At 34.8% G+C, this 8,737-nt stretch overlaps 1 long non-coding RNA gene across 1 annotated transcript; it reads right to left on the reverse strand.

Annotated features, from left to right (window-relative positions):
- Positions 1-5,071: 5,071 nt before the first annotated feature.
- Positions 5,072-7,948, reverse strand: LOC109107265. Its single transcript, XR_002020737.2, has 3 exons — positions 7,443-7,948; positions 6,664-6,831; positions 5,072-5,997 (listed from the first exon to the last, which is right to left on the reverse strand). It is a non-coding gene; the product is annotated as an uncharacterized LOC109107265 (long non-coding RNA).
- Positions 7,949-8,737: the final 789 nt, after the last annotated feature.

Consider the following 8,737-nt stretch of genomic DNA (forward strand, 5'->3'; position numbering starts at 1 on the left):
TAAATTTTCACTAACACTCTGTGAATAACATTTTTAGCTATTAATTTTTAAAAGCATTCACGCAATGGCTCGTTTGCAGTTGTGCATGTTCCCTGTTTCAAACTAACTGTGAATCTGAAAAATTACACTTGAATCACAGAATGAAAGGGCTTCAAATAATGGCAACCAAACAGTGATGACATATTGTCCCTTTCATACGCGCTCTCTCTGCAAATAAGGGCATATAAAAGGATTTCGATTCTGAGCATGCCATTTAGCTGCTTTGAAAGGGAAGATCAGTGGGATGCCATGACTGCTAATTAACATTTCCTCCTGTAGATGCTGGGGAGATGGGATGTGTCTCGGTCCCACTCTACGCTGTCTCTCCAAATGACAGTCAGCGTAGTAAAGGTGACAGAAAGCTCGTTGGGAAATCTCTGCTTGGCTTGCCCCCCATTTAAGAGGGTTTATTAAAAATGACATAACGTCTGCATTTGTGATGAAGCTTACGGCTTGTCTTTTGTGGTTATTTTGTAATGTGAAAAATTCTCAAGTGTGATGTAATATTAAATGCCTGAAAAGGCCACCTCACTACGAAGTCATACACAGAGGATGGCTGTCACAAACGACCGAAATATGTGCTCCTGTACTCTGTTCTCTCCTTGTTTGAATTATGAAAATAAGATTAAGCCTTACAGCTGGTACCTTTCCTGTCTTTGCACTGATTTTGAAATATACAGTTCAGCAATAGTTTCTCTTATGAGATCTGTGCATTCACCAAAACTGTTCGAGACGTAATGTGGAAGGCTTAGCAAGGGAATATTGCATGCTCGTGCTCAGAGAGAGAAAGAGAGAATGTCTTTTTATTTGCTGCCTGCTAGCTGTCTCCTTCAGGATGCCTGCCAGCTCAGACAGTCAACTGCTGAAGGATCAAAGCCGCAGAAAATCAAGACATGTCACCCCCATCAGCAGTGTCAAGATTGGGACATCAAACCAAAATATGGTTTGAGTGCTGAGTCCTCTAGAAAGGTGATTTTCAGACAATGTTAGGCTTCTTTATCAATCTTTTAGAACAAAGAAAATTGATGATAATTACAGTGCAGTGAAGTGGTCTTGTTAAAATGTGTTCGTTTCTGTATGTAACATGGATGTTGTAATGTTCATCTTCACTAGTCATGTTGAGAGATTTTTTTGCTATTTTTCCTCTTTCTATTAATTTGTTCAAAAGAATTGTGCAAATATATGTGATGACTTCAAATGCACCTCTTCTAAAAATGTCGCAATATCATAAAAAGTCATAATACAGGAATAAAATTCTTGAAAAGAAAAAAAAACTTACAATATATAAAAAAAAATTATAATATATTATAGCTTATAAAAGTCTTCTAATTTTCTGTGTAGTATCGCAAAGTCATGTGGTCATGGGGAGTACTGGAAATTATATCAAAGGTAAGTATCAGAAATATCAGACAATATTATCTTTTTATGATATTAGTTAAGGTTATAAAATGTCATGTGGTGTGTATTTATATATATATATATATATATAATATATATACCTTTTATAATATATATATATATATATGATATATATATATATATAAAACATTTACCTTTTATAAATGATGATTGAGAAATATTTTACCTTTTATTTACTGGTTACACCGCATGACATTTTATGTCATTAAATGTAACTTTTGAAAACCATATAAAAGCTCTTAGATAAAAAAAAAAAGGATTTTCCCCCTTTTGTTTATGTACACTTATTGATCTTGTTTTTTTGAATTCACTTCATGATCAGTCCTGACCGCATGAGGTTTTTTTTTTTTTTTTTTTTTTGAGCATCCAAATATCCTGATGGAATGCTAATGGAATTTTTTATATTATAATTTGGAACCAATCCTAAATGGGATAAAACAAAAATCCTCTCAGAATCAAATATGATCCTGCTGGATAAACTGGAAATCCTAGTTTTCCATTTATTTTGTCACTGGATGCAGTAGGAAGCTTGTTTGATCCCATTAGCTTCCAAATGATGACAGATGTCAGCAGCAGTCCTTCAGGGGTTTTAAGGTCTAGAGTCTCTCGGAAGGTGTTGACTGCTGAACTCTTTTGCTCCTGCAGGGGAACAGTCCCTCGACCAGGTGAACTGCCACAGGTGGCAGGATGCCAAAATATCAATAGCAGGGATGGTGAACTTGATATTTACCTCTCTCCCCCAGCGTGATTCCCCTTTTTAATTTGTTGTTTTTATTTGTTGTATATAAGTGTTTTTATTTATAAGTGTGGGAGCGGTGTAGTCACGGCGCGCGTTTGTTTCCCCCGCGCTTCTAATTTAGTAAACTTGGCAGTCGTTTTAATCTCCCGGCAAATTGAAGCGGTAGGGGATCGTGGCAAGTGTTGGATGCATGTTATTAATTCCTCGCTATTTCTGTCTAGTGCAATTAGTCACTGTTTGCCGCTGAAAATGTCCCATTAATTATCTACGGCCTGTAAGTGGAGCTGCGCTTGTGGCTACTGTCTGGAGATTTTGGTTCGGTAGGAAGAGGACAGGAGAGGTCCGCATTCACTGTCCTCACCTCTGAATGGTTGACGGTTTTGAAATGTCTCTTTAATAGCCTTTTAACGCGTAATCTTTGCTTCGGTGCAAAAGAACAGCACAGTCGTCTCAGTTTGGCTTCTGTTGTCATCATAAATTGTTTACGAGCAGCCGAAGGCGCAAAAGTCGTTTCAGTAAAAACCCTTTTATAGTAAACGTGACGTAAGATTAAAGGTCTGCACACAGTTACATTCTTCATCTGTCATGTGAGCTGTTCCAGGTTACCTGAAAAAAATAAAATAAAATAAAACCTTGACTGAGGGTAAGACCGGGGCTTGTTGTCACATTAGCTGTGAGTGAGTCAAAAATCCAGTTGCAGAAATGCTTGGTTTCTCTATTATCTGTTATTATTAAACACAAATATTTTTAGGTCAAGTTATCACATAAGCCCTATGTTTTATGCTGTAATTTTAATTAATTAATTAATAATAATAATAAAAACGGGTTTGTTTATATATATATATATATATATATATATATATATATATATATATATATATATATATATATATTTTAATCACTGTCAATAAAAAAAGTTCCCTTTTTGTCAACTTACCCCATAGAGTTTACCATTATGCTACACTATAATGTCAACTTGTGTTAAACTGTATCTTTTAGACAGTTACAATAGAAATCTCATGAGATGCATGCTTTGTTTGTTTTTTAAGTTGGTGATTTTGTATGGATTTGTGTGATTCGTATGAAAAAAAAAAAAGAAAAGAAAACCACAACCACGAAGGTCCAGGCACAAATGAGATTTTATGAATTGGCCACCGAATTGCATTGAACTTTTTGTGACAAGCCCCATTCTCCTTCATACATTTATTAAATATGATTCAAAAGGAACACAATTAATTAAATGAAAAGTATTTTGGTCACACTTTAGTTTAGGGACCAATTCTTACTATTAACTAACTATTAACTATGACTTTTACATCAATGAACTCGCTGCTTATTAATAGTTAGTAGGGTAGTTGTTAAGTTTTAGGTAAGGTATTAACATGCACTTTAATAAGTACTAATAAACAGCAGGTATGCTAGTAATATGCCTGCTAATAATAAGCAACTAGTTAATAGTGAGAACTGGTCCCTAAACTAAAGTGTTGCCAGTATTTTATATGCAGGAACAGCACCTGATATCTTTAATAATATACTGACCAAGCATGTTTTCAATTTTATCTCAACAATACCAATTCAAATTTGGGCGAATTACTTCTGCAAACCCATATTTTGAATTTACATCTGTTTATACAGTTTCTTCCTTTCTTGTCCAATGATAAAACAAGCAGTTAGTCAGAACGGCAGTGTATTTATAGAGCTAGGGCTCATACACAAACACATCAGCAGCATCGAGCCCCTCATCATCCTCCCTCCTCTCTCTCTCTCTCTCTCTCTCTCTCTCATTTGCAGCTCTATGGCAGCAGTGGCACTCTCAGCTCCACAAGAGGACAAATGACTTTAATTACAGAGTAATTGCCGAGCGTTGTGTTAATTAAATCTTGATCAGTTTAAGTAACTGGATTGCTCCCACATCGAGCCCATGCTGTGATGTGCTGTCTCACTCTCCCTCGTGCACATCTTCAGTCTCACGCTCTCTCCGCAACGCGTCTCTGTAACACAGCTCAAACCTTTCTGGTGTTTCATTCTTTTCTTGAAGTCATAACCACTTCATTTAGTTCGGTCAACTCTTTGGCTGGGTTCCATTATGTCAAAATTTGTTAAAACTCATTAATATTAGTTAATATATTAGGAATCATGCATTAAAAACTATATAAATTTTTTACAGCAGTTATTAATTCAGATGAATGTTAATTCATAAATATACAATTGTTCAATATATACTACCATTCAAAAGTTTGAGAATTATATTAGGAATTTTGAGTTGAGTTTTTCATGTTTTTAATATAGTAAAAACAAATAGTGCAGAATATTTGAATTTAAAATAGCTTTTCTATTTTAATCCATTTAAAAAAAATGTAATTTATTCCTGTGATGCAAAGCTGAATTTTTCAGCATCATTACTCCAGTCTTCATTGTCACACGATCCTTCAGAAATCATTCTAACATACTGATTTGAAACATTTCTGAATATTGTCAATGTTGAAAACAGTTGTGCGGCTTTTAGCAGCATTTATTTGAAACAAATCTTTTAAACAACAATTTCTTGACTCTTATACGCTTAATAAAAGTATTTATTTCTTAAAATTAAAAAAATTGTTCTTTCCCGATTCGCTCTTTTTGTTTATAATACATTATTTTTTAATCTATGCAACTTAATGTTAAAATGTAGTAGTAGATGTAATAATTAGCATTAACCTATTCTGTACAAGCATTAACTAACAATAAATAAAATAATTAAAAAATATATATATATATTCTCAAAAATATTGTTTAGTCTAATACACACTTTTATTTTAATACCCAAATTTTCTCAATTAAGTCAAAAAAAAAAAAAAAAAAAAAAAAAAAACTTTTTACAAGTTTTTTCCCCCCATAGTGTTTATTAAAGGGTTTATTGCAATCGGCTACAAGTCATTTGAAAAAATGCCATAACAAACATGATAGAAGCAGAATCAAGAGTGTGGCATCTACTGCAATTTTAGATACATGCATTATCTTTAGGTTCCTGTTGCTTTGGCCAAATTGAATCCTCTTATTTTAATTACCCGCCATTAGGTGTTCTGCTCAAGGCAATTTCAAGCAGCCCTTGCTTTTGTTGCATCTCATACTCCAGGCCCCACCAACCAATATTAATCACAATTGTCCTAATCTCAGGGATTTTAATTGGAGTGCTTTGTAAACCACAAGGAGGTAAACAGAAGACAAAGGTGGCCTGAATGCCCCTTAAAATTGTCGTCTGATGTGCGCTAGGATCACCTTTTTGTTTCGTGTTGGTTTTCAAAAAAAAAAAACAAGATCACAATATCACTACATGCTTGTCTCAGAAATTGTAAAAAGCTCGTCTGATAGAGCTGTATATTAATAAAATAGCATGCATTAATACATAGTACACACTACATTTACCACTGCAATTAATCTGTTTCAGACCGAATCCTTTCACTGCTGTGCATATTTGTGTAGCTAACACAGAGGATCATGGGATTTTTCTCTACAGATTTTAAAGGGCTTTATTGAAAATCCACTTGTTTGCTAGGCTCTTGGGTTTAGATTAAAACAGACTGTCAGTGTACAGTAAGTAAGCAGATAGTAAGCAACAGGCTGGAGCTGAAACATATTGCAACGAGTGGCGGATTTATCTGTGATTTAGGAAAACCTAATCCAGTTTTCACTGATGCACCGAGTGATTTAATTTATGTGCAGATGTCAATATGTGAAGTGTTACCATGATGGCTTTGCTCTTAAAATACTGTGGTTTTCTGCTCTCTCCTCTGCACTGGCTGTAGTCACCAGGCATCTCCCTAAAAAAAAAAAAGGTCAAAAATAAGGTTTTTAAGGTCAACAAATTCATTTTTTATATAGATATAAAATCACACACAAATATATATATAATCAAGATCATTTTTTATACTCATAATAAAAACTTATCTTATTCTTTTTCTAATATGATATCTCACAGATAATATATATTATTATACATTTATTTTTAATTTTTTGTAATTTATTATTTTACTACTTTTGCTTTTGTAACTGGCATCAACGTTCCTCCCTTTTATTTGAAGCCATATTGCAAAAAAAAAAAAAAAAAAGAATGTAAATTTAATTAAGTGCATGTTATTACTCTTTGTGGCTTAGAGAGAAAACTATATACATTGCTCAAAGTCTGCGGTTGTATACTGGTTTAAGATGACGGGGGTATGTATTATTTATAGGAACATTTCTATATTATGATTTCACTTTCATTACACATATTGTCCTAGAAGCAATTTAAAATGTGTCTAAAGAGAAGAAGAAACAGGCTTGTGTGTGTGTTAGAGCAGGGCAGACGGTGTGTGTGTGTGTGTGTGTGTGTCGGGGGGTGGTTGAATCAGTGATTAGACAGTAGGGACGGTAGTAAAGGGGGAGATTATGAACTCGGATGTGCTGACACATCTCTGGCTCTCAGTTTAGTCAAGGATCAGACTCACTTTAGATAGTGGAGGATTAATGATCAGTCTGGCTTGACATTTTTATGAGGGTAACCTTTCCACCCGTCAGGCGCTGAAGGGTCTCGTACTACATCCACATCGAAGATACTTTTGACGTTCCACATCAGGTCACACAAGTTGCCAGCTGCAGTTACTGTTATTATTAAACTATAACAAAAAATATGTGTGATTTTTTTTTAGAATATTCATTTTTCTATTTATTTCAATAATGGTAATAGTTACAGTTAAAGTAGCACTTTCTGTAAGGCTATGTTTATAGTAAAGCAATCATTAATCATAACAGCAGGCACTGAGTTTACACATCACTAGATTATGATGGGATTAAAGCCTAATAAAAAAACCTGTCCCATCTCTAGAACAGCAAGAAATATGGTTAGGATGCAAATAAGAAAGAAACAAAACATGGTATATAGTTATCATAGTTACTACATCAGTCAAACATTGTCCTCAGTAAGAGAGAAGAGATTTGAAAGCTTATACAGTGTTTAGTAGAGATCCCTTATTTATTTATTTATTTATTATGATTCTGCAGTAACGATGGTACATTGCAGGAAACTATCAACAGTGGAGATGTAGGCTAAATGCAGTTGTCTCGATTGTGCTACTGCGAAGATTAAAACGCGCACTGGCGCGATATTTATAACGTTGATATTGGCGCAAACGCCGCTGTTAAGATCAACATTAGCAATGCAATCCACACAGTTGCTGGCACAAGGAAAGCGGGGAACTTAGACGATAATGTTAATTTAAAAACTTACTTTGCTAATACAGCTTCCGTTTACTGGTGCGAGAATGAAGATGAGTTCACCGGCATATTCTGAGTGCGCGCCGTTTGCAGACTAGACGCGCGAAACGAACGGGTCTCGAGACACGTCTAACAAACGTGTAACATGCATAAGATTTCAAATAACTAACACTAACTTCAGAATTTAGAAGACGGCTGGAATGTCGTCGTGGACGCTGACGGGAGCGACAGCCGCGTGTGTTTTAGCTGTGTATGCCGCCTCTGCTCCGCGCGCTGTGCCCGGCGGAGACTCAGGTGAGACTGCACTCAGTCACGTGTGTTTGTGTTTATGTCACATGCAGCCTATCACAGAACAGCATACTGTAATATCACATACACCGCATGACGTGAAACTTCTGCAAACGGGAACCGCATAAAACCTATTGAGATTATTATTCACCTGCCTGAATCCAACAGCCAGTGGAACCCAAAAATGATTTGGAAGTCACACCTAAAATATATGAATATCACAACATTATGTAACAACATATTAGACCAAGTGATGTCTGTTTTAAAGAAGGATAGCATAAGCTAAACTTTTGTTATACAATGAACATTTTCTGGTTTTAATGTCGAGCAATAATGGCCCAGAAAAGGTGTTTTTGAGAAAAGGCATCATGTCTTTACAGATGCCTTTTTTTTTTTTTTTTGCCATAAAAGCTGCCAAGAGAACAGAAAAAAACTAATCCCTCTGGAATGACGTCAGAGCATTAATCAGGAGAGAGTGAGAGAGAAATACTGTACATGATGATATCCTTGCACTGCAAAACATGCAGCAGTCTGTATTCATGTGAGATTTATCATATATAATAAAAGAATTGATTTTGTTACCCTTTAGCCAGTTTGTGATTATATTATACCAAGGTTTTTTTTTCCTTATGTTAGTCCTCTAATCCTCCCATGGGATTTCCAGAAGGAACAGTTATTTAATGCTTTTGATGTGTTATAAGCAATGCTATTAACACAAAGGTAAATTACTCTTGTAGGCATAGCACTTCTACTGTTTTTTTTTTTTTTTTTTTTGGCAGAATTAAGTAAAAGAGAATAAAGAGGAGACATCTGTCCTAATATAATAATGAAGAAAATGCTAAATGTGCAATTTCTGATACGAAGGTTCATATTTGTTGATATTGTTTTATATTGTATTATTTTGTTTATTTTAACTGTGTATTGTTTAATTTTTGTAAAGGCTCACTAGGGAAGGACATTGAGAATTAGCTTCGGCTAAAATGTTGTAGTATGTAACATGTGTTTATGTGACATACTTGT

The sequence above is a fragment of the Cyprinus carpio genome, chromosome A17 (genome assembly GCF_018340385.1).
Source record: "Cyprinus carpio isolate SPL01 chromosome A17, ASM1834038v1, whole genome shotgun sequence".
In the NCBI taxonomy this organism is placed as follows: Eukaryota; Metazoa; Chordata; class Actinopteri; order Cypriniformes; family Cyprinidae; genus Cyprinus; species Cyprinus carpio.